This window comes from Dermacentor andersoni, chromosome 7, assembly GCF_023375885.2.
Source record: "Dermacentor andersoni chromosome 7, qqDerAnde1_hic_scaffold, whole genome shotgun sequence".
NCBI lineage: Eukaryota > Metazoa > Arthropoda > Arachnida > Ixodida > Ixodidae > Dermacentor > Dermacentor andersoni.
The window spans coordinates 96,140,074-96,167,213 of NC_092820.1; the positions used below are offsets into that span (position 1 = coordinate 96,140,074).

At 46.7% G+C, this 27,140-nt stretch overlaps 1 long non-coding RNA gene across 1 annotated transcript in view; it reads left to right on the top strand.

Moving 5' to 3' along the window:
• Window positions 1-22,865: 22,865 nt before the first annotated feature.
• LOC140219301 (uncharacterized) overlaps window positions 22,866-27,140 on the top strand; it is a 48,022-nt gene continuing 43,747 nt past the window's right edge. Inside the window, exon 1 of the long non-coding RNA XR_011895477.1 lies at window positions 22,866-22,887. This is a non-coding gene — a long non-coding RNA (uncharacterized lncRNA). The remainder of the gene's footprint in view (window positions 22,888-27,140) is intronic.

Here is a 27,140-nt window from a genome sequence, read left to right on the forward strand (position 1 = left end):
TCCAAAGACTGTCGCCGAATTTTTAACGGAAACTGTAAGTATGGAGAAGATGCTTCAGCAGCACTCGAACTTCTACGAGCGGCACGTGAACCCAACCACCACTTCCGATATTTTCCCAGCGACCGGAATAGAAAGTGACAACCTCGGAGAACTCATTCGCACCATTGGGCGGGAAGAAATGCAGAGTTACGGTGCTTCACAAGCTACGGTGAGATCCATTGCAAATATAGTGAAGGATTAAGTACATGCACCATGCACTGCGGTCCAGCTTGCTGCTTGCTAACACTGCGCCGGCACCGACTGAACACCGCCGCGCAACCTACGCAGAAGCCCTGAGACTCGCTGCTTCGTTATTCCCGCTGTTTGTTCAAGCCACTCGTACGGTTGCGCTTTCACCAGCCCAAGCGGTACAATACATCGCCGAACGACGCACGCCTCCAGCGTTTCCGCCTGCCGCTCCTCAGTAGTTCTACAGCCGGAGCAGCCAGTGCATTACGCCGACGATCGACGCATGAGCCCTAGGAAATTGAATGTTTGGCACACACCGGACCGCCGTCCTCTGTGCTTGCACTCCAATGAAGCAGATCATTTGTGCCGCCAGTACCCATACGGACGTCTCGGGTTGCGGAGCTTTTCCGCCTACTCGCTGCAACCCGGACGTGGCCAACCAACCCAAGATATTGAGCATTATCTGGCTCAATAGCGCACGCCACCGCCTACCGGACGACAGTCACGCTCGCCGTCGCCAAGGCGATTTTCTCCACGGCCCCAGCGATATTCGAGCGCAGGATCGCCAAGTCCCCGCCGGGAAAACTAAATATAGCGACCTGGGGGTGAGGCAGCTGGCAGTCGATGCATTGAAGACCTCTGATCGACTAGAACAAGGACGGGCGCCGATTCGATTCAACTGCAGCTGAACGGAATGATCAACTTTCGCTCGACATACCGGTGGGGATCGACGATTACGTGGTTAGCACTTTAGTGGATGCCAGTGCGGACTTTTCAAATATAAGCGGGAAGATGGTGACGTGTCTGAAGAAAGTAATTACTCCTTGGCATGGTACGCAGACTCGGACGGCTGGCGGTCGCGTCGTTACTCCGCTGGGAACCTGCACGACTAGAGTTCCGATTCGAGGATCGACATTCTTGGCCAGCTGCCTTATCCTACACGAATGCTCCCGTGACGTCATTCTCGGGGCGGACTTTCTGCAAGAATACGGCGCTGTTATTGACCTACGGGGAGGTTGTAGTCACTTTCTCAGCCGATCGAGCAATCGACGGGTACGACGACAACCGACGTGGCGACGCCCTTCGTGTTTCCACGGAAAGCGTTACACTTCCTCCACGAGCCAGTGTCCTCGTCGAAGTTATGAGCGGTGGAATTCGCGAAGCTGAAGTCATAGCAGAAAGTAACCTACCATATCTACTGCCGCAAGGTGTTTGCGCTGCTAAGAGTGTGCTCCAGCTTAGTGATGGCCGTTCGCAGTTGCTTGTCACCAACTTCAGTAACGAGCATCGACACTTATTCCGCGCTACTTCGATTGCGTTTGCCGATGAAATCGATGACGTGGCTGAATGTTTTGCCTCTGAAGCAGTGGGGATGGTTGACAAGTCACTGGGTAACATAGACATTAATTGAGAGCTATCGCAAGACGACCAGGCAGCACTGCGCGAGCTCTTGCTTGAATTCAGGGCATGTTTCTCAAGTTCGTCTAAGGCTCGGCAGACTTTAATAACAAGGCACAGGATCATCACATGCGACGATGCACGCCCAATACGCCAGCAGCCCTACCGCGTGTGGGCGAAAGAACGCGAAGCGATTCGAACGCAAGTAAAAGAGATGCTGCAAGACGGCGTTATCGAACCTTCCAACAGCTCATGGTCGTCTCCTGTCGTTCTTGTCAGAAAGAAAGACAGAACAATACGCTTCTGCGTCGAATACCGGAAGCTCAACAACGTAACTAAAACGGACGTGGACCCACTGCCACGTGTCGACGATTCGTTAGACCGACTGAGGCACGCCCAGTATTTTTCGTCACTCGATTTGAAAAGCGGGAACTGGCTGATTGAGGCCGATGAATGAGACAGTGAGAAAACTGATTTTGTGACTCCCGACGGCGTCTACGAATTTCGAGTGCTCACTTTCGGCTTGTGTTCAACCCCAGCTACTTTCCAGCGAATGATGGACACCGTGCTCACTGGACTGAAGTAACATACTTGTGTCGTGTACCTTGTTGGACGTAATACTCCTTTCTGAAACATTTTAGCAACATCTTCATCGCCTGCGGAATGTGCTAGAAGCAATCCAATAGGCTGATCTTACGCTTAAACCAGAAAAGTGCCACTTTGGCTATGGAGAGCTCAAGTTCCTCGAACGCGTCGTAAGCGCTAGAAGAGTCCTACCCGATCCCGAAAAGCTTGCCGCGGTAGCCGCTTTTCCTCCTCCGGCCGACAAGAAGGCCGTGCGGCATTTCCTAGGTTTCTGTGCGTATTATCGCCGTTTCACTGAAGATTTCTCGTAGATAGCGGAACCCCTGGCTCACCTTCCAAGGGATCACACGCCTTTTGCCTGGATAAATGAGCCAACAGGCGGCGTTCGCTGAACTACGACGACGCCTGCAGTCAGCACCCATCCTGGCACATTTTGACGACGACGCTGACATCAAAGTAGACACGGACGCCAGTAACATCGGTCTTGGCTCAGTACTCGTCCAATGTGAAGACGGCAATGAAGCAGTAATAGCTTATGCTAGCCGCTCGCTGTCCCGTGCTGAGGCGAACTACTCTACCACAGAAAGGTGTATCGCAGTTGTGTAGGCGATCACGAAGTTTCGCCCTTATGTTTATGGCCGGCCTTCCAACGTGGCGACAGACCTCTATGCCATATGTTGGTTGGCAAACATGCGCAATCCTTCCGGACGACTGGCAAGGTGGACCTTGCGGCTACAGGAATTTGACGTCACTACCGTTTACAAGTTTGGCCGCAAGCACAAAGACGCTGACACACTGTCGCGTGCACCCGCAGAATCTGCCAGTCGAGAGTCAGAGGACGATGACGGCTTACTGGGCACCATTACTGCATCGGACTTGATGAGACGGCAGCGTGACGACGCGGAAATTCGAACCATCAGTGACTACTTAGAGGGCCGGCCAACAGCCATTCCACGCCATCCATGTCGCGTATTGACGTCCTTCTGTGTGCCCGACAACGTGCTTTACAAGAAAAATGTCCGTTGAAATGACCGAGCCTACCTCCTGGTGGTTCCAAAAGACTTGCGGGACGACATATATTTTTTTTTTGCTTGCCATGACGAGCCCCCATCTGGCCTCTTAGGCTCCTCACGGACGCTTGCCAAAGTACGCGAGATGTATTACTGGCCCGCGATTTCGGCAAGCATCAAACATTACGTTAAAGGCTGCCGCGAATGTCAACGGCAAAGTTCACCGCCGATGAAGCCCGCCGGGCTATTGCAACCCGTCGAACCACCATATAAGCCATTCGACCAAGTCGGCTTGGACATTCTTGGGCCTTTTCCTTTGTCAACCGACGGCAACAAGTGGGTGATTGTTGAAACTGACTATTTAACTCGCTATGCCGAGACAGAGGCGCTACCACGAGCCACGGCTTCTGAGGTAGCACAGTTCTTAATGTACCCGATTATGTTGCGTCATGGTGACCCGTCCACTGTAATCACAGACCGAGGGACGGTGTGCGGACAAATTTTTTTAGTTGAGCAACACTAGGCATCGAAAGACTACTGCTTAACATCGGCAGTCCAACGGACTTGTGGAGCACTTTAATAAGACCACCGCGGAGATGATTTCTATGTACATCGACGTCCAGCACAAGCCTTGGCATCATATCTTGCCTTACTTGATCTTCGCGTATTATACCGAAGTACAAGAAACGACGCGCTTTACACCATTTCGTCAATTTACAGTCACGATGTTCAGACGACACTGGACGATATGCTACCGTGTCATAACGACGAGCTCCTCCCGCCGAAGAATTTGCCCAGCGCGCTGAGGAATCTCGCCAGCTTCCGCGGCTTCACATCGGTCAGCAGCAGCACGCAGATGCGCGGCGTGATAACATCCGCCACAGACAAGTATTCTAAAACCCCGGCGATCAAGTGTGGGTGTGGACTCCCGTTCGATGCCGTGGCCTCAGTGAAAAGTTGCTCAGCCAGTATTTTGGGCCATACAATGTGCTGCGCCGCATTAGTGACCCGAACTATGAAGTGGTTCCGGAAAGCGCGGCTCACACACGGCGCAGACAACCTAGTCCTGACATCGTTCATGTCGTCCGCATGAAGCCATATGCTGCGTTTTCTTGATTATGTTTTCTTCATTTATAAATTTTTTTAAATATTTGCGCTCATATGTTCAGCTAATGCGGTTACCTCCGTTTCTTTAGACTCTGCACCTCACGCTTCACCTCTCTTCTATATTGTGTCTTTCCTGTGGCGGTCACTGTGTTCACTGCGCCAGCATCCACCGTGATAACATTTTTGTTTCCTATACACCGTTTCCTATACACCGTTTCTTAACCATCCAGCCAATTATATTTTCGAAGAAGTGGGAAAATGCCACCTGCAGTAGTGGGGACAGTGCAAAGGAAGAGACAGGATGGCCAAGAAGGAAGAAGTGCGCGTTCTACTCTCGGCCCGCTCGATTGCCTACCAGCGTTCATAAGTGTCGTCGAATACCTCGACTCGTCGGGGCTCTCGACGAGACTCTAGGAAATTTCTTCAAAGTCGAATAGCCTGGCGGCTATTCACCACCTCGGGCCACTCCTCCGGTCGAAGCCACTGGGCCTTCCCGGCCGGGCTGCTCCGCTGCTGCCATGGCGACTATCTACCTTTCTCCCTCCTTCTATCTCCTTCACTCCCATATCCATCCCCATGATGGCGCTGAGCCGTGCTCCCGCAAGGGTTACAGAAAATAGTGCCAGCCTTTCCTCCTTTCCCCACAAGAACCACTTCTCTCTTTCTCTCTCTCTCTCTCTCGGCCCGCTCGATAGCCTGATCACGTCGCCGTTGTCTTTCAGAAGCCAGCTGTCGCCATTAAACGTCGCCAGTCCTTTTTGGAGACAAGTGACAATATCATGTTAAAGAACACCCTATAGACTGATGATGAAAAGCAACAGTCAAACAAAAACATCTCATGCCGCGTTACTTTCTATGAAATACAAAATTTGGGAATAAAAACATAACCGCCGTGGTTGCTCAGTGGCTATGGTGTTGGGCTGCTGAGCACGGGGTGGCGGGATCGGATCCCGGCCACGGCGGCCGCATGTCGATGGGGGCGAAATGCGAAAATACCTGTGCACTTAGATTTAGGTACACGTTAAAGAACCCCAGGTGGTCGAAATTTCCGGAGTCCTCCACTACGGCGTGCCTCATAATCAGAAAGTGGTTTTGATACGCAAAACGGCATAATGAAAAAAAAAATACCTCACAACACATAACAGGCGTCAAATACTGGTTTAAACAAGAAGCGAAATTGAAGTGGGAAGCAAAGGACAGCGTGACAATTAATGGTGGCCGCAATGACCAATAACCATTTACCTTGTGAAACTGTGCTAGGAAAGAGAGATTATTTAAACGTCTATGTTTTCTACCTTGATTCTCTAACATTTAATACCGAAACTCTTAGCCTCCTGTTCGTCAGGCTTTTTAGAGACCACGTCTATCATTAAAAAGGTGGGCCGATCTCGGTAGCATAGTAGACCTAGGCGCAGTGGCGCGTACCCCTGTAAAGCAGAGGCTTCATTCAGTTAGTGAAGGGAAGCGAACAATGCATACATTTCTTGGAATCGCGCATGCAACATACAGAATAGCATACGTTTTAATAAATAAAAGCACAAAACAATGATCCGAACCAAATAATTGATGATAGGGCGCTTTGGGTAACAACGCGAAGTACGAAGCGCCCTCAGGATACGTTTTTCGGTAAAGATTAGTTTCGTGCGAGCTGCTGCGCCAACGACAGCTTGCGGCGTTAAGGGTAACGTTCCTAGCCTTTTCCTATATAAAATAACCAGCCTAGCAACTGATTTAAATGTTGTTGCAGCACCGTTATTGGTGGCGGCACTCTGTCAAAACTACCGCTACTCCCATTACTCTAAAATATATTTACTACCATTGCTCTAAAGCAATAAAGCATTGAAACCACCTCAGGAGTTGTAGTGATAGTTGTGAAACGCTCCGCTGGACATCCGGTTTCCCAGGGCCAGGATGGCGACTCAGTTTTTGTCTTGAGATTTTGTTTTAAAGAGAAACTAAAAGAATACTGAATCTTGAATCTTTGCGGTTTATTATTTTGTGTTGGTGCCCAAACAGACAACTTCGCCCTTGCATATGTGATACTGGTATGTGGCCATGTTTGGCCCATCTCACAAAATAGATGTGTCAAGATAAAAGATGCAGCATGTATCACTAAATATAATAAAACTATAGTGCGCACACAATTTTGACACGTGTACTTCTTTATCTTTATCGGGCAAACACGTTTCAGCGCCTATCAAACGCTATCGCACAGCGTAGGACGCACCTGCTTGTATCGGACGTTTCTGGAATGTTATCGATGGTTTCATCCACTGTCTGTCACTGAACCTTGTGTAATCTGATTGCATGTATGCGCGACGCGGATAGTGTGAACTTTGTGGAAGACACGTGGGTCCCAGCGATTGCTCTGGAACATTCGACGGCTGATGTATAAAAGCCGACGCGCCTGACCCGCTAATCAGATTTTCGACGATCGCCGACTGTGTTCGCCGCTATCGTTGTGTTTTAGGTGTAATTGGCTTTTGAGGGCACAGGTTCGCCCACTAAAAGTTAGTTTCGCCTTTCACAGTATTTCTACTGTATTCTTTACCATCACTACCAGGTGATAATTTATATTGAGGCTGGGTATCATTCGGCATGGTGCTTGGACCAAGCAATACCAGTGGTGCATGTGAAGAATTTTTAGTACTACCCACTCGTGAAGAGACCTGGTGCGGGTGCCATTTTCTTCGCCTCTCTTATAAGAAATATATATTTCGAAACATTTTGAATCTTAGTTTTAGGATTGTTTCCTCAACTTTTGCAGCTTTTCCCATACGAAGCTCTCCTTCGCAAAAGAACAGGCCCAGGTGCCGTCTGTTTTTATTCAAAACAAACCTTATGGCTAGATTTTGCACCATTTCTAGATTTTCAAAACTATTTTTACCCGCAGATCCCATACAGTACAAGCGTACTTATGTAGGAAGGGGAGATTTAAGCAGTAAAGCTATGGCTTATTTTTTAAGAAAACGTTTCGCGTTTATCCGCAAAACCTAATACAATAAAGGCTTCCTCTGTTATGTAATGTATATGGCGGCAGCGATAGATATGTGGTCAAAACGCGCCTATGTACTCGAACTCACTTACCGGAGTACTGTCTTTGTCATATATATTAAAATAATTCTCATATGTAATTTGCTTTCGGTTGAATAGCATCGTTTCAATATTCTCCAAATTTATGTACCCATTGCAAATGTCGCAACAATGAACAACTTCATCAAGGACTTCAAGCAAAAGACAAGTAGTCACTTAGATCATGCATGACTCGGAATGAAACGCAGTCACCTTTGTGAATAAGCGTACAGATGATAGGCCATTGGTGATGTCGTTGAACAATAATGACAACAAGGAGCCAACACACAAACAAACAAACAAACAAACAAACAAACAAACAAACAAACAAACAGACAGACAGACAGACAGACAGACAGACAGACAGACAGACAGACAGACAGACAGACAGACAGACAGACAGACAGACAGACAGACAGACAGACAGACAGACAGACAGACAGACAGACAGACAGACAGACAGACAGACAGACAGACAGACAGACAGACAGACAGACGTCCGTCCGACGGACGGACGGACGGACGGACGGACGGACGGACGGACGGACGGACGGACGGACGGACGGACAGACAGACAGACAGACAGACAGACAGACAGACAGACAGACAGACAGACAGACAGACAGACAGACAGACAGACAGACAGACAGACAGACAGACAGACAGACAGACAGACAGACAGACAGACAGACAGACAGACAGACAGACAGACAGACAGACAGACAGACAGACAGACAGACAGACAGACAGACAGACAGACAGACAGACAGACAGACAGACAGACAGACAGACAGACAGACAGACAGACAGACAGACAGACAGACAGACAGACAGACAGACAGACAGACAGACAGACAGACAGACAGACAGACAGACAGACAGACAGACAGACAGACAGACAGACAGACAGACAGACAGACAGACAGACAGACAGACAGACAGACAGACAGACAGACAGACAGACAGACAGACAGACAGACAGCGAACTTTATTTAATCCTGAGGAGCTACTGTCAGGACCTGCTAACACTCCTTAGTAGCCGCTGGCCGCACCCACGTAGAGGACAAAACGCCATGACGCTCCGCGCTTTCCCGGGCCCTCTGGATAGCCTGGGTCTGATTTTGGAGTACCGTGATTCTGATGGCCTCCTCCCATTCGGCTTCGCTGGAGGGGAAATCGTTAGGCAACGTGGGACATCGTCAGAGCATGTGAGCCATAGAAGAAAACGTTTCACTCCACTCGGGACAACTAGGGTTTACATCTGAGTACATTCTGCTGAGGAATCCCCGCGACGGAAAAGATCCTGTCTGCAACATTCTAAGAGTAGCTGACAACAGAATCCTGTATTACACCTGCCATCACGCTAACTTCATGTGAGCGCACGCTGTTAACAGTTTTAGTCACTGTATTTCCTCATGTGTTTATAAAAATGTCTGTACATCATCGTTTTTATCACATGAATGCACTTATCGTAAGGAAGCCCCTAAATGAGAATGCAGTATTGACTTGCATTAGATGTTGTTATACCAGTGAAATATGAAGCAAACCGATATAGTAATGGACACGTAAGTCCTTAACAAGGTGCAAACGAAAGAACGTTTATTCAGAAGGATGCCGTTTCTTTCTTTCTCCAGATAATGCCTGGGAGCATGCGCAGCTGGGCGATAGCTCAGCACTTGGGAGCTTCTTGTGATCCTAAGTGATCTGTGCGATTTGTTGGCTGACAGTGGCCAGGCGATATTAGAATACGACGCACCGAATTATAATTTTTCTACTGCCATACAATTATTGCTAATTTCAGATACGCGACATGGTGACATTGCTTATGATATTGCTATTGTAAATGCAGATGCATACACATCCATCTACATATATCAAATAACAGAACTGCAGGCACACGCAAGAAAGCAAAAACAAGCACTTAAACAATATAGCCACTATTCTGAAATCAGGATTCTCAATTCACTATGACAGGGAAGCTTGCAAGTCATTTCTAATACAGAAGTTCAGCACATTTTCTAGGGTAATTACTAATAGCATAGGTGGGATGACGTGAATGCCCAACTAGCGCGAGACATGGTTACAAGATTGACGAAGTGTTTGGTGAGCCGCTGAATAGTTTTCATGTCTCTCTTATGCATTTCCTAACGATTATATGTGATATATGCAGCATGTTTATTAAGCTATATGTACATTTCCGCATCATTTATAAAACCTCATTCTCGCCATTCTCTTATGTTGAAGTTTATCACTTCGCTTTGATATGCAATATTTATTTATCTTCTTATTTTTCATACACGCACAGAGCTTGTATAAAAACAGTTTTCCCGCAATCACAAAAGATACGATATGTGCAATGAATGCAAAGGAATGTAACTCGCGAAACTCAGAGGTGCGCGGAAATCACAGTGGGTGTCATATACAAACGCTATGATGTATACGCCATCTTCGTGGTCTCACAAAACTTGCAGTAACTTCATATGAAGAACACGGAAAATATTCTGCTGCCAGCTGCAACCCCTCGCGTGCTCTATGTTATCATGTGACCTTCTCTCCTACATTCCGCTGGCTTCATCTTTCCATTTTATATTTCTCTCCACCCCCTGCGCCGTGGACGCGACTAGATGTACGCGCGTTGGTATTCATGACACCGTATTCGTAACGCCACCGAAAGTACGCGCACGTTTGTATTGATGGCTTCCATAGGCCTTTTCTTGCTTTTTTTACTTCAGCGAATGTACACTTGTTGGTTATCATTATACTTATTGATGAGACGCTATCCTGCAGAGAGTGACGCACATTGAGGACATCGATATTGTTGAACGAACCACTTCATCTCTGTCGTCATTTCTATAAAAAATACAACTAATGAATGACATCAACAATGTATACAGATTTATAAGGAGGGTTGTCTTTAATATAGGCGCGGCCTTTCCGACGGCAGTTCATCCACAAGGTACTTCGATACGTGTGGCACGTGTGGTTTCGATCGCACTGAAATCTGAATAGCTCTTCAGACTTTTAAGGTAATATGTCACTTTCTACTTACCACTTCGCCTAAAACATCAAACAGTAGAAGCTGAATAACTTTTTAAAATTTCTCATGTAGTTAGTGCACTGAATAGCAGCACTGAATAAAATAGTAATTAGAGATTGCTTACCGGCCGAGGTGTATTAGTGGCTCTGGAATATTGGCGCTGAGCATGCCACGGAGGCAGAATTGTCATAGAAGTGCAATGCGGAAATTTGGAGACACTGTTTCGCGTCCCAGTTTTAAAGAATCATCAGGTGGCCAAAAGCATTCCTGAGCCTCCTTCTTACGGTGTCCCTCATACCCAGCTGTGGAACATCAGAACTTTATTCAGGCACAGTGAATCAATTTAATGAACGATCAATATAGAAAGTCAGTCCCTCAATATTGGAGTTCTTGCTGATGCTGTGATATTGTAGCTTTCCGTTGTTTTGGGTGGTTCGGTTCATCTTCGGGTTCCATGCGCCCCGATTTTACACAAAATCCGCTGTGGTGCAGAGAAAAAAAATTTTCTATTGGTTCGACAACCGGTTTACAACACTGAAAGGGGGCGCGGATTGGTTCCGCACAGTGAACTTTTGATGGCCCTATGGCGAAACGTAGCGGAACGATTTAGAGTTCTCCGCATGAGGCGTGCGAATGTTTGGTCAACAGGTGGTAGAAATGAGCTTCATGGCACTTGGGAGACGGCAATCGCAAATATCATCTGTAAATATTCCGTAAATATCCATGAAGATTAATGCTATACAGCTACAGCAGGAATGGACATACAGACGGCCGTTTTAGACAGTGGTGTCGAAAGAGAGTGCAGCCCACGGTGTGGCATCTCCACTTCTCCATCCCAGTCCTTATTTCCGAGTTTAGATTTGTTGTTATGCATGCCGCCAAAAATGCAGAAATCTTTAGGTGTTTTCGAAAAGTGAGATAATCGGTTTGGATCAAATAAGATTATTCTAGAGAAATGAACAGCCAATGTCGAATCGTATGTCGAATATTCCCAGTATTCAAGAACTAAAATGAAATATTGTGAGGACTTGTTTTGGAAACAAAGTACTTGTTTACATTAACCAATGCACCCCAGACGTCATACATCACAATCAAATTGATGCACAGTAAGAATAACGTTAGTAAAAATAATTAACATCGTTTTCAAGCAACCTAAACAATGTCAAGAAAGCCAAATTATAAATTGAATTCCATAAATCAAGACGGCGATTTCCTAGGCTTTCTAAGACGAGAAGTGCACACTGAAAGGTATGGAACTGTGTGCATAATTGACTTCTTCCGCGAATTTCTTCACGACTGCGCAACAGAGCTACTGCTAAATTCAAATAATTCTTACGAGTCTCAGTTTCCATCAGTCTTTCTCTCGGTATAGTGTAATAACTTGTGTTGTTTACTAAAGTATTCAAATGGCGAAAATATTTGACCACTCCTACTATAAAATATTCTTTCGACACATGAAGTCTCGCACATTTCAGTATTTATAAAGGGGAAATCTCTACGCCCCAAACAAATTCGCTGAAATTCTTTTCTTCGTAGATAACAGACTGTAGTTAAGCGACTAACCTTCCAGTCAGCCAGCAAGTTAGAAAAAACAATGTAAAAAAGACGAAGCACGGACTGCGATAGCAAGGCTTAGTGCTGCGCTTCAATTCCTTGGACAGCGTTATAACTGTTCGCCGGTGTGCCGAAAAATTATTGCACTCATAAAGCCATAACCCACCGTATGGCCTGCATTGGCATCGCGCTAGCGCCACTGTGCTGATCGTAAATAGCGGCGTCCTTCAAATTAGATCTCGATTTGATCGTGAGTACTAATATTGTATCGCACGTTTCAATAGTATGTGCACACTTTAGGTAAAATGCATACGATCTGAACGAAATATTTATTTGTTTTATTTGCACCACTGCAGTTATAATCGAATTTAGAGGAGCAATTCAGTTATAAATATAAGACTGGTGTAGGCAACTGTAGCAGTTGAATATATGTTCAATTACCTTGCCTATACAAGGTGTACCACGTAACTTTAGCAAACCATTAAAAATGTGCGAATGCCAGGTAGCCGTACAGAACCAATGTAACGTTGTTTGCTGACGCTTTGAGATATTCAGATTATGTTTTCATTATGCCTTTTAAATAATTAGACCGCGTTATTTATTGAACTTCTAAAATACTACAATTAGATGAAAACTGCTAATGAGAAAATTGTAGAGCTACATGAAAAACTCCGGATACAGCTACACAGAAATTGTTTTTCCGAGCGTGAAAAGGGCCCGAAAATGCACGGAATTATCCATGCGACTGGCTGCTCGAGGCACTACAGAATACCACATACACGGGGATGCCAAGCGATGGTCTGAAAATAAAGTGACGTAACTAGCTTGAAACATGGAACAAAGCAGCTCCTTTTATATGCGACACAAAATCCACGAATAAACTATGAGCATACAGCGAATACGCAGCGCTGTTTGAAAAGATGGGAGCTTTATTTCGGTCTTTATTGAACGCATACCATTTCTTGCCGCAGATTTACCAATTTTACCATATCTATCTAGCCGTTAGCCGTGTGTTCGATGGGGCTGGTTGGTTCACCTTTAGAATAAAAACAGGAACAGCGCAACACAAGACGAGCCAGTAAAGACCACAGGACAGAGAATTGACTGGCAACCGAATGCTTTATTTGCAGAAGCAGCATATAAAGACATCATTGAATGTGTCATGAAGAACATAACAAGAAGGATAAGAAGGATAAGCGTCAGCCAAGAAGATAATCCAGCTCTTTTGTAAAGAGCGTGAGGCCACTTTTGAATATGCAAAATGCGTCAAAGATTTCCCGCGTACGCTTTTCACTATATCTGCCAATTATTTGGCACTTCTTAAAGATCGCGGTGCAAGCACACATGTTACAGTGCGCAGCCAGAAGACTTTACGGGTGACATACTCGCGCAGGCTATCAATAATGCACCTCCCCGTAGGCCCGATATAGCAACATTTTCATTTCACCCTAAGAGCGGCATATCGATTCCAAAATCAAATCATTAGACAGCTATAATGAGTAAAGATAGTAGTTTTATCAGTCGTATAGATTTGTAAACATTCGCTAACTAAATAAACAAACATTGTGTCATGCGAGCACAGGAAAGGATGAACACATCTCACAATTGGATGACTGGGAACATTTGCTCTCAAAACGCTAGCGTGAGGGAGCACGGCAGCAACAGCGAGCAAATTGGCGTCCAGACAGCCTCTCGCTTCAACACAAAGAAGGCGGCGAGAACACAACGCGCACGAAGCTTTCAGCCATAAGCTCACGTAGATTATGTACGCATCGCAGGCCGCTTTCAAAATAGGGCCTGTGCGATTGCGGTCAGCCGCGCCATACGCAGCTGGCGTGGCTGACCGCGCCAGCTGCGCCCGTAGCAATGCACCCGTATAGCAACTGCCAGAGCAGGAGGAGGAGTAGATTTTAATGAACAGAAAGGAGGAGAGGTCGGCCTGGAGAGCGTGTCTTTAGCCTGCTACTCCTCACTGGGGAAAGGGGAAGTGGGAAATACAGGGAAAGGTAGGTGGCGGGTGATTATGTTATGGTACAATGAGATACTATATACACGTTGTCCAATATGCGGATGAGCACTGTAGACGAAATGCACGTAAGAGAAATCTTGTCAATACCCAGGGAAAGGTACGTGGCGGGTGATATACGTTATGGTACAATGAGATACTATATGAACGTTGTCCTATATGCGGATGCGCACTGTAGACGCAATACACGTAAGAATAATCTTGTCCATACAAAAAGTAATATTGTCCCGAAAAGTTCTTGCGCAAACACATTTCGTACTGACTGCACGTCTCACAGCTTCTAGAGGCGATCGTCTAGATCAGTCTCACTTAAAAAGTTCAAAAGTGATTTTATGGCACCTTGGGCACAGTGAACACTCCTCCACGCGCCCAAAAGCTTTTCTTTTGAAAAGGGGCGGGAGGCCAAGCTGTCAACTGTAGATTTGAGTGTTCTTCGTTCCGCCGCATATTGAGGGCACACACAAAGTACGTGAGCTATTGTCTCGAGAGTGTGACAGACGCTACATTCAGGGTCCCGTGCTTGTACAATCTTGTGAAGGTATCGGTGGGTGTATGCCACACCCAGCCGTAATCGATGAATGAGCGTTTCCTGGCTTCTCCGCAACCGAAGTGGATGCCGGAATTGTAATCCAGCGTCAAGTCTATGGAGGCGCTCTTGTCGATGTTCGGGGTTGTCCCAATGTTGCGCCGTAGAAGTTTTAAGGGAGGTATGGAGCAAGGCGGTCATGTCATACCGGGAAAAATGAATTTTTATAATAGTTCCGTCAGTGTGCGCCTGTTTTGCTTCTGCGTCAGCCTGTTCGTTTCCAGCTATTCCACAATGGCCAGGAATCCACTGCAGCACGATGGTATGTCCGGAATGAGACGCCTCAGCAAGCAGATACATGATGTCATAAACCAGTCGACTATATGCGGTTCTGTCACTCATATAATTGCTGATGAGTTGCAGTGCTGGTTTTGAGTCGCAGAACACTGTCGACTTCTCGAGACTTTGTTGCAGTATGCAGTGAACTGCTTCTCGAACTCCGGTCAACTCAGCTGCTGTAGATGAAGCCCTGTGTCCTATCTTGAATCGTTGTGCGATCCCCATTCCTGGCACCGTGTAGGCCGCCGCGGAAGAGGTCTGTGTCACAGAACCATCTGTAAAAAGATGTTCGTAATATCCATACATGTAAGCAATGTATGATAGCGCGAAATGCTTGAGTCCAGCAAGCGGCATGTTCGACTTCTTCGTTATTCCAGGGATTGAGAGTCTCACCGTTGGTTTGCCATCGTCGAGAGTGGAACTTGGCGTACGTCATACAGTTGGAAGTCCGACGTCAATAAGTCTTGCTGCGACAGCACGGCTTCTGAGTAGGCAGACACAGACCGTACGTTTGTGACGTTCGTGAGTGGATGATTCCTGTGTCTGGTCAGTAGCCTTAGATGCACTCGCAATGGCTCATGTTGCAGATAAACTCGGGCTGGGCATGCACGTGCCTCTGCAATCGTGCCCCAAGTAGACGCACATTGTGGTAGTCCAAGGCAAATTCTCAGTGCGCGAGCCTGAGCACTTTCAAATGTGCGTACAGCAGTTGTACAAAACCCAGAAAGTACAGGCGCACTGTAGCGGAAGTAGCCAATAAAAAGTGCCTGGTAGAGCTGCAGAAGAGATGACTTGGATGGGCCCCATGATTTTCCAGACATATGTCGAATGATCTGAGTAAAGCTGTCTAGCGTTTTTCTTAATCCAGAGAGGTGCTTCGACCAAGATAAGTCACGTTCGATGATGACTCCGAGAAACTTGTAGTGGGTTACTGAAGGTATAATCTTCCCATCAATCATAACGGGGTAGCAGGCCATTGACTTCCGTGTAAATGCCATGGACGCACTTTTTTCCGGTGAGAGCTGCAGTCCGCGACTGTTTAGGTATGTCGACGTTATCGATACCGCGCGCTGCAGCTTCGTTTGGACTTGCAAGCGCGTTAAGCTCGTGGTCCATATACAGATGTCATCTGCGTACACAGAGACTGAGACTGTGCCTGCATGTTTTTTGACCAGTCCAATGAGAACGATATTAAATAAGGTTGGGCTCAATACACCTCCTTGAGGCACTCCACGATAGACGAGGTGGTTCTTTGTTTCACCGTCTGGAGTTGTCATGAATATCGTTCTCTCTTGAAGATAGCTGGCAATCCATTGATGCATACGTGTCCCGACGCCACATTCTTCTAGGGCATGTAAAATTGCATCATTTAGAACGTTGTCAAAAGCACCCTTGATATCTAGAAAGACAGCAGCCGTTAATCGACGGCGACGTTTCTGATGTTCAATAGTTGTTACTAGGCCAATGACGCTGTCGATTGAAGACCTACCCTTTCGGAAACCTGTCATTGCGTCTGGATATATATTACGTTTCTCCAAAAGCCACTCCAGGCGCGTCAAAACCATGCGTACCATGGTTTTACCTATGCAACTGGCAAGGGCCACAGGTCTGTAGGAAAGCATAGCATGGGGTGTCTTGCCTGGTTTCAATAATGCCACGATTTTGCTTGTCTTCCAGTGTGCAAGCACAGTTCCCGAGGACCAAGAGAGATTGTATAAAGCTAGGAGCTCTTCAGTCGCTCGAGGGCCTAGATGGCGCAAGGTACAATAGGTAATGCCATCAGGACCAGGCGCACTTGAGTGTCTTGAAGAGGAAATCGCTGCACGTAGCTCTTGCAGCGTGAATGGGAGGTCGAGACGATCGTCCATTGTTGAAGGAGCACACCTGAGCACTGAAGCTATCGATGTTGTAGATACAGAGAGGTGTATGCAGAAATCTTCCGTGATTTCCTTCTCACTGCGCACCTGGATGATAGCCAAAGCTCGGAAGGGACGTAGCTGTTGTGGAGGAGATGGTAGTGCTCGTACAACATGCCATATTGTGGACAACGGTTTCCTTGGGTCCAGGCTGGTGCAAAAGGACCTCCAACGTTGTCTGTCGAGCTTGTCTAAGTATCTTTGAATGTTCTTTTGCACACGGCGTGCCGTCCTCAAGTCTGATATCAATTTAGTTCGCCTGTATTTCCTCTCGGCGTGACGTCGGACTGCCCGCAGCTCTTCATATATAACGTCAACGGATGTTCTTGAATTTGATGTTTGGATGATGCGTGTTGTTGCGTGCATTGCTGCTCTAATGCGCTCTTCAATCTCTTTCGGTGAAATTACACAGTTGCAGGATTCTTCTAGCTTGTTCTGAAAAGCATCCCAGTCAGTGCGTCGCGTATGAGAACTTGGAAGTCTTGTAAACCATCTCAGTTGTACATAAGTAAGTAGGTGATCACTGCCATACGTTTCAGCATCTGTGCACCAGGCAGCAGAAGACGAAAGGCATCGTGAAGCGATAGCTAAATCGAGGCAGCTGCTGTACGTTGTGCCACGAAGAAATGTTGGTGAGCCATCGTTCAGGATGTCAAGATCATTGCTGCTTGTGAAGTTAAGAAGTTGTCTTCCTCGAAGATTTGTGATCCTACTACACCAAAGATAGTGGTGCGCGTTGAAATCACCTACAATAATATGAGGTCCTTGGCAAGAGTGAAGAACAAGTTTCAGGTGTCCAGAGTCAAGTCTTCCCCTGGCAGAAATATAGCCACCGATGATCGAGATTATCCGGCGCCTTAGCTTCAGTGTTATAGAGACGTACTCGTTGCTGCTATGCACCGGAACTTGGTTTAGCGAATACGTGAGGTCACATCGCACACATAGTAAAGCTTTGCTAGTATTTCCACTTGTCCCAGACGCGAATTGTTCATATCCAGAGAGTCTAAATGGCGATGTCATATTCGGCTCGCATATTATGATAACTGGAAACCGATGCTTGAGCACTCTCTGTTTAAAATCTCCCAGGCGACCCCGTAGACCTCGTGCGTTCCACTGGAATATTACGGAACCGCTTATCCTTTCCTGTAGTGACAACCTTGAAGTTGATGTTGTCATGGCGTTTTCTAGCTTTTATACAGCAGCAAGCACTGGTTCTAGTGCGTCGAGAATTTGCACCGCTGCCTTGGCAACGGGTGTCTTAACTCCGATGAGCAGCATTCGCAAAGAACGAATCAACTGTGCAAGCATTTCCTTGATTTGCCCATCCGACGATGAAGGTTGATGTTCACGCTGGCGTTCCGGCTGCACTTCTGTACTCCGAGATGGCAGGGAAGGCCATATAGTTGTGTCCTTGGTGTTCAGAAGAGTAGACTTGGTTAAAAGTGGCTCTGACGTTTGAGGACTAGCAGGAGCGCGCGACGACTTTTCCTGGAGTACAGGTTGTCCTGTTGTCGATGCTGATCTCCTTCTGCGATTACGTGAGCGCCTCTGGCGGCGGTGGACCTTAGTAGCCGCTTCTCTGTACGTAGATCGATCTCGTACCATTTTCCTTAGCACGGACATTTCAGTCTTTAATTTTGGACAGTCTTTCGACGTTGCCTCGTGCGGCCGATCACAGTTAGGGCATTTCAAGTGAGAGCTAGCACACGTCAACTCATCGTGATATCCACCACAGCGCGGACATGTCAAGTTGTTCACGCACACAGCACTTACATGCCCGATTTTCTGGCATTTACGGCACTGCAAGGGCCTAGGGATATATGGACGGACAGGATGACACACATAACCAACTTTTACATGTGTTGGTAAGGTCTCTCCCTCAAAAATGAGTCTTATGTACCTCGACCGTCCGAAACGGTGTATGTCTGTGATATGGACAGTTGAGGAGATTAGCGTTGGGGGATCGTCATTATCAATATCTGTATCGACATCGTAGATAACACCGGCGGTGGTGCTGCCCCCATGTACGATGAATGAGCGAACAAGTATATTTGCTAGCTCAGTTACAGCTTTCAAAGCGTCGAGGATGGTTCGTGTAGTCACATCAACAGTAAGTATGTTTCTTCTGGGATTAATTCGGACATCTCTGATTTGCGCTGGAGCCAGCCTCCCGAGATAGGCAGTGAGAGTTTGCCTATTGAGGGAATTGAGGTTGCCTGTAGCAGCGACGGGGATGTAGGCGATTGTATACGCTTGCTGTGTGGGCGGCTTATTGTAGTTAAGCTCACTCACGCTTGATGGCCCTACGAAGTTTCCTCTTCAACCGACGATTTGTGACCTCGGAATATCCGCCGTCAGAATCCATGTCGTCGATGTCTGAGCAGCTCGATGACCTTGGCAGAGTCGCGTTGAGGTGGTCGAGCGCAGCAGACGGACTTGCAGCTTGAAGGCCAGCCCCCAACCTTGGCGGCAGAGGAGGCGGAACGTCCGTCATTCCTTTTGATATCGTACCCGCCATGGGGGCATCGGTACGCACAAATTTAACCGAAAAAACCAGAGCGAAGCAGGACTAGCAGCTGATCAAGCACTCGTCTTCTTCGTCTGCGACATGGACTGTGCCACAATGCCACATGGACTGTCCTCTAGGTGACGTTGAGTGAAACGGGGAAGGAGAAAAGAAGCGAAGCGTTGCGGAGGAGGGCAGTAAGCGGGGGCGCGCTGGGTTAACCTCCTCTTGTAGTTGCTGCGAGTTCTGTGGGCGGAACGAACGCACCCGGTTCGTCTGATGATAACATTGTCCCTACGCGCCATATACTGTATGTCAATGAATGATGTGACATCACGGTTTGATGTCAGATTAAGGTAGCTAATCGGTTTGTAAACGTGTAGCCTGTCTGCTGGTGTTGACTTACTTTAAATATTCTAGACAGCTGGTTTCAAAAAGTCTCGGCAGGTGCAAAAGAGATTCGCGCTCCGGTGAATGTATGAAGGAGCGCGCTGAGCGCGCGCCAAAGGGACGGTAAATGCCACCTAGAGGTGAGTCTAGGTGACGTTGAGTGAAACGGGGAAGGAGAAAAGAAGCGAAGCGTTGCGGAGGAGGGCAGTAAGCGGGGGCGCGCTGGGTTAACCTCCTCTTGTAGTTGCTGCGAGTTCTGTGGGCGGAACGAACGCACCCGGTTCGTCTGATGATAACATTGTCCCTGCGCGCCATATACTGTATGTGCGAAGGAAAGCGGGCGATGGTGAGCCGACGATGGCGGCTCAATCACGCGCTCATGGGAGCAAAGCAGGGAAAAAGCTCGCCGTCTTCCAACCGGGGGGGGGGGGGGGGGGGAGGGGTTCAATTACGGTGGCTGCCGCGTATGGCGCAGCTGCGCGAGCCCTATCTTGAACCCCATCATGAAAGCGTTTCCACGGCACTTTTGCGGTCGAGCACTTTAGGAAGATGCCTAACCATTGCACCACAGCGCGATGTGGCTACACTTTTGCTGACGTTACTTAAGTTATGGCCTGCGGGTTCCCAACTCTGGATCACTCTAGTAAACAGCCAATCATGTCGCGTATGCGAGGTGGTTGAATTTTCGTATCTGCCAATCATGTCGCAGATACGAAAATTCAACCATCTCGTATCCGTGCTTGCACTCCCGGCAACAGACACTCACGACATCCTCACGAGTGAAATTGTAAAATGCATGGCAACGTTGGAAGAGCGACTGCTAAGCAGTTTCTCCAAACTAAAGAGCATATGGCTGTATTTATATATGCAGTAGCCGGCGTTCATGAAAAAGTGTTAGTTCGTTCACTGAAGCTCAACAAAGAATGATCAAAAACAGTCTCCCCACAAATGAGCCACGCAATTAACCAAATGAATAAGAAAAGTAACAATAATTTCTTATGTTAGGCACATGTCCCAAGACCATAATACTACAGCAAGACGTGCAATTGTTAGGGTTACAAATTTCACCCTTGCAAAGTAGTCTACGTTTTTTACCTTCACTAAAACTTCCACCAACAATCTACCAACTCGTACAAAGAACCATAAATCAAATTCGTTCAATGCGGAGCAAGACTGCTTACGCAGTACCCCTGTTGTGCATAAATATCCATGTACGATATCTCACGCAATCTGACCATTATCCTTAACACCGCCACAGTGAACACTCCTATAAAAACGACTGCAGAAATGTTGTGCCACAACGAAAACTAGACCTGCAGCCCCAAATTTGAGAGCGATGCTGTCGCTACGATTCGAAATCAATCGACGAGCCGAATTATCGAGGCAATGTTCAAATTGACTGACTGAATAAACTTTATTGAAACCAGCAAGAGATGGTGGCTGGGCCTAGGCCTCCCACGTGGGGACGTCGAGGTGTTGCCTCTTCGCCGCCTCGCAGGCCTGCTGGGTCGCCCAGAGTTGGTCGTCAAGGTTGGGGCTACGCAGGGCAGCGTGCCATCTCGACGAGAGGGTCGTGGGGTTAGTGTCGGGGTATTGGTGTGTACAGTCTCAAAGCATGTGTGGAAGTGTGGCAGGCTGTGTCTTGCAAATATGGCACGTGGGATTGGGGTAAATGTCTGGGTAGATCTTGTTATAAAGTTGTAACGAGGGGTAAGTATTGGTTTGTAGCAGGCGGAAAGTTGTAGCCTGCGCTCGGGATAGTTTGTTGTGTGGTTCAAGTTCGGCGAAAAATAAAAGTGCCGAGTTAAAGTCTACAATCTTCGTGAAAAATACTTCTTTATCGAAGCTTTATTATTTAACCTTGCTGAAAGTGTTACTAGTCCAGCATTGTCTAGAATTTCTTTTCTTTGTGCTCGATGTACTAACCTGTTTAGCTTTCTTGTACTGAATCTATCTATCTATCTATCTATCTATCTATCTATCTATCTATCTATCTATCTATCTATCTATCTATCTATCTATCTATCTATCTATCTATCTATCTATCTATCTATCTATCTATCTATCTATCTGTCTGTCTGTCTGTCTGTCTGTCTGTCTGTCTGTCTGTCTGTCTGTCTGTCTGTCTGTCTGTCTGTCTGTCTGTCTGTCTGTCTGTCTGTCTGTCTGTCTGTCTGTCTGTCTGTCTGTCTGTCTGTCTGTCTGTCTGTCTGTCTGTCTGTCTGTCTGTCTGTCTGTCTGTCTGTCTGTCTGTCTGTCTGTCTGTCTGTCTGTCTGTCTGTCTGTCTGTCTGTCTGTCTGTCTGTCTGTCTGTCTGTCTGTCTGTCTGTCTGTCTGTCTGTCTGTCTGTCTGTCTGTCTGTCTGTCTGTCTGTCTGTCTGTCTGTCTGTCTGTCTGTCTGTCTGTCTGTCTGTCTGTCTGTCTGTCTGTCTGTCTGTCTGTCTGTCTGTCTGTCTGTCTGTCTGTCTGTCTGTCTGTCTGTCTGTCTGTCTGTCTGTCTGTCTGTCTGTCTGTCTGTCTGTCTGTCTGTCTGTCTGTCTGTCTGTCTGTCTGTCTGTCTGTCTGTCTGTCTGTCTGTCTGTCTGTCTGTCTGTCTGTCTGTCTGTCTGTCTGTCTGTCTGTCTGTCTGTCTGTCTGTCTGTCTGTCTGTCTGTCTGTCTGTCTGTCTGTCTGTCTGTCTGTCTGTCTGTCTGTCTGTCTGTCTGTCTGTCTGTCTGTCTGTCTGTCTGTCTGTCTGTCTGTCTGTCTGTCTGTCTGTCTGTCTGTCTGTCTGTCTGTCTGTCTGTCTGTCTGTCTGTCTGTCTGTCTGTCTGTCTGTCTGTCTGTCTGTCTGTCTGTCTGTCTGTCTGTCTGTCTGTCTGTCTGTCTGTCTGTCTGTCTGTCTGTCTGTCTGTCTGTCTGTCTGTCTGGTCAATTGCCCCCTAATCTGTTATCATTTTACAGTGGCATTGTCAAGGTGGTGTGTTGAAGAGCTCTCCCCAAGCATGACGCCATAGCTATCAATGTCATTGTCAATGTCACTGGCTACTGTATTTATCTGATGACTATCAAGGTCACGGCTACTACATTTATCTGACATCTTTATACAATTAACCGACTTGCAAATGAACATCTTTCAACAGGTTCATAGCGACAAGCTCAAGAATGAGGACTTGCACACTCACAATTCATATTTTTTTGCCACTCCTTGCATGTAAGTAAAGTCCCATCACTATAAGTGTTTCATTTCAGATGATACTCTATATTTGGATTGCGTCTGCTCAGCGTAATAATCTGTTCACACAATTTAACCCAAGTTAGGGGTATATGTTTATTGAGATGATTCAACGCATCTGCATGCTCAGCAGGACAATTGTCAGTCCCGCGAAGACCGTCACCATAACATTCAAGACATTATTTCACACTTATAAATAGGCATTTATTGATTCTAAAACAACTTTTACTTCCCCAGCTATTCGTCCAGTATTAAATTATTTTGCTCTTGCGCCCATTACAGAGTTCACACACTGTCATTAGACTACCTGATTTAGCCATTCTGAAAGAAAGTTCAGACTTCGATGGTGTAGGCTTGTATGACGGGCGACTTGAGTAGGCCTAATGGCCAGGACAAATTAAAACGGTAACACAACACATACACACACACACACGCATATATCTAACTACTTCGACGTCATTAATTTTGTATGTATTACGTTTGAAAGTAAAACATGTACCTGTTGACGAAGTGTAGATGACTAGTATGTATTAACCAGTATTACAGCAATGTTTAGGTTTCAAAGTTGTCGTTCTGCTTCAGATTACTGCTGCTGACAGCGTTCCGAAATTTCTTTGATAGCTTCATGAACTTCTATTGTACTTGAGTGCATGTCCTTCCTGCTTTAATCTCGCATTATCTGCGCCGAATGGTTGACTAACAGTAAAAAAGTAGTGTTTATATATATATATATATATATATATATATATATATATATATATATATATATATATATATATCTATATATATATATATATTTATATATATATATCTACTGTGAACGCTATTTGTTCGTATCGCCGTCGCCATTTGTACAAACGACTCCCCATTGCTTGGCTCGTTGGGTGCTTCGGCTCTGTATCAGGTGGCTGCTCCCAGAAGTGGTAAAGTGTGCTTGGATTCCCACGTACTCTTGCTATTCCGATTCCCCTAGAGCTCCGGTCTGATCGACGTTTGCTCTCGCCAAACACGGTGATGGCAGAAAGCAATCCGTCCACCAGGACTACACCATCTCTGCTCAGCTAGCTAGGCCTACCTTGACTGTGAACACCGAACAATGCCACCCTCCCGTATTTGATGGCCTCTGCGGTGACGACGTGGAAAATAAGCTCGAGCATTTCAACATGGCAAGCAATGGCAACCATTGGGACGACACGCGCTTACTGTATGTCGCTTTTTATCTCAACGATGTTGCCTGGATGGTCCTTTAACCACGAAAGTGACTTTCGGGCTGCTCAACGTTATCCCAGCAATTTGGCCACATATTCGGCATGTCCTCGGATGCTCCGAAGCCGGTATTTGCGTGTAAGTGTTGGTGTGAGTAGGAACTTGAAAGTTTGGCAATGAGCGTGGATACACATGAGTGTGAGGGGGTATATACCCCGGAAATATAAGGGTGATTACGCCTTATTATATATATATTTCACAAAGCAATGGTAGACGGCCGAAGCGCCGGTTTGAGTCGAGGCATAGTGTTTGTGAATGCTTCTGATATCATTTCAAGTTCAACTAACATATTGTCACAGCTATTCAAGACCACCACGACATCCCTGCTCATCAAGGGACGAGTAAGATGACAATGACCTTGGCCTCATTGAACGCTCCCGTTTCCCGAAGCCGGTGTTTTTGTGCTGCGTAGCTTCGCGACTGCCTGCTAGCTGCCACTATTTAGATGCTCCAGATAGCCCAATTTTTGCTAGAAGTGCTCGGTAAGCAGAGCGTTGTGTACGAGGGTCACGTCAGTAAGCAGAGCTACCGTGCAGTCGTCATCAGGGAGGGACGGGGACGGCGACGGCGACAAAGGTAGCTAGGTGGTAGCTGCATTCGGAAGTAGAAGTAACGCCTTGGAGAGTAAGCATGAGTGACCTACATGTAGTTTATCAGGGTACAAACGCAGTTCGAACTGTAGGTGGTGGTAAAACAAGGAATAAGAGCTCCGTGGGCGCTCGAAGTGTTGAGGATAGCGAAGACAACCAAACTGCGGTGGATGGCTACAGTAGCGCGGCTTGTTCCTTCAGCGTTGTGAACTATAGAAGAAATCGCAAGTGGGCGCATTTTGTTGAGGCTGCAGCTGAGCTCAGAACCCGTAACAGGTATGTGAGCTTCAGTGTTCATAAGAACAGTGACGAGAACTTTTGAGTTTATCCATAGAAGGCAAATGAACGGATATCCCGTCAAATAATCTTGAAATAACTAATTTTTCCTATACTCGCGGACAACTTATTGGGGCTATGAAGGTAAAGCGACGGGTACGTGCTTGATGCACATGTGGTACCACGCCATGTACTCCGGCAGCGTTTGACAGTTCTTTTGGTTGCTCGGGACAGAGGCTGAATCGATGCAGCTTCCACGTGCTACGATTTCGCATTTCCCCAGACGCGGAAGAGAAAATCCGCAAAAAATAATTACCCCTTACGCTATGTGGCGTGCTCTGTCTTACTTAACTGTTGCTAATAAAATGCGATTAACATTTTGTCTTGGCCAGCCTACACTAGCGTGGATCAAAATGTGGGAATCTTTTCAGAAGCCCTTATGCTTGTGTGCGCTTTGTCTCTGTAGCTTTCCCTTCATAGCCACAGAAAGTTTTCGACAAGTATAATATTTATACTCAGATTTTCGCTGAGCTCAAGCTTACTTAAGGAATTGGCGACAGTTCATTGAAATATCAGAAAAGCGCTCTGTTCCTTCCGGAGTTGCACAGCGATGGAAAATAGGGTCGTCTTTAAGAGTGATACATGGCAACAATACGCCACTCAGTGTCTTCCTCGAAATAAAACAATGCTTTCTGAAGTTTACGTACTCTTCTTGCTGTCTCAAATCTGTTACTACTAACGAAACGCTGCTTAAACGTTCACTGATAAATCGGTCAGCACGTTACTTTAGGTAAAACAGTTTACATAATCATCACAACCAAAATATACCGTTATTTCCACTCACGGTAATGCAACCTAAATGGCACTAGGTACACAAAAAGCACATATAGATCTGCTGTAAAGAAACCTGGTAGCGAAAAGGGTAAACTAAGGAACACAGCACCTGATATTTACATATTGGCAGACAAGACGGTTACGGTTGACCAGCTAAATTTGGATTATGCATTTATAGTCTGGCATCCTCAAAACAGGATATATATATATATTTGTTGGCACATCTTACATCTTCGAAACGTGTGTGTGCTGGGCCATGCAAACGACGCTGAAGTAGCACGCTGGTAGGAAAACAACCAGCCACACCGCGTTGACAGTTCCTATTAAGTGCTTCTATCTGTACTGTTAAACGGCTTTCTCGTCTGTTACTAGTACATGAGAATGGTGGATGTGCGGGTTAGGTTGTCTCGTGCTAGAGAGCCTTTCGCAGAGCCATACATCGTACGAGGAATCGCATATGTTCGTCCAAACCACAGTTCACGTATACAGTCACTGCCTGTAAAGCCTGACGCCCGAGTTCGACCCCCTGCAACACCCTGTAGGAACGCGTCTAACTACTTCAGCCATGGGCACTGCAACTCTATCGCAATTGACGCTGCAGAATCCTAAGTTTCCAAAAAGTTTCGAAGGTGACGCTTTTGAAGATGTCCAAAGATTGGGTGGACCAGTTCGAGCGTGTCGCCAGTTATAATGACTGGGGCTCCCAGCAAAAGCTCACTAATGTCTATTTTTCTCTTCAAGAGTGTGCGCGGACTTGGTTTGTGAAGCGGGTCAGGAGTTTGAACAAATAGGATGCCTTCCGCACCTAGATATATTTACTAGTAGCGACAGCAGAGACAATGCGCAGCGCAATTTAAAATCCCGTATTCAGAATCCAAATGAGAGCGTTGCCCCACGTTATATGACGCACCTTTTCCGCGGAGCGTACCATCAGGTTGCCGAAGAAAAGAAGTGAGATCTCCTACGGAGAGTAAAGGAGCAACTGCTTGCCTGACTCGTGAGGAATTCACGGACAACTCTAAGACTCCGACCATTCCAACCACTTCCATGTAAACGAAACCTTAGTTCCGGCCTCGTCGTTAGCATTTATGACCACCAAGGAGCCGCTCTCGTAGATAGGGGTTCAAATTATTCGACGTTCAGTCAAAAGCTAGCCGACAAATTAAAAAAAGTGAAGACGCCGTGGCCCCGGTACAACATCATAACGACCCGGGGTCTGTTGATGACACTTATTAGAACATGCATGGCCAGAATAACAATTGCCGC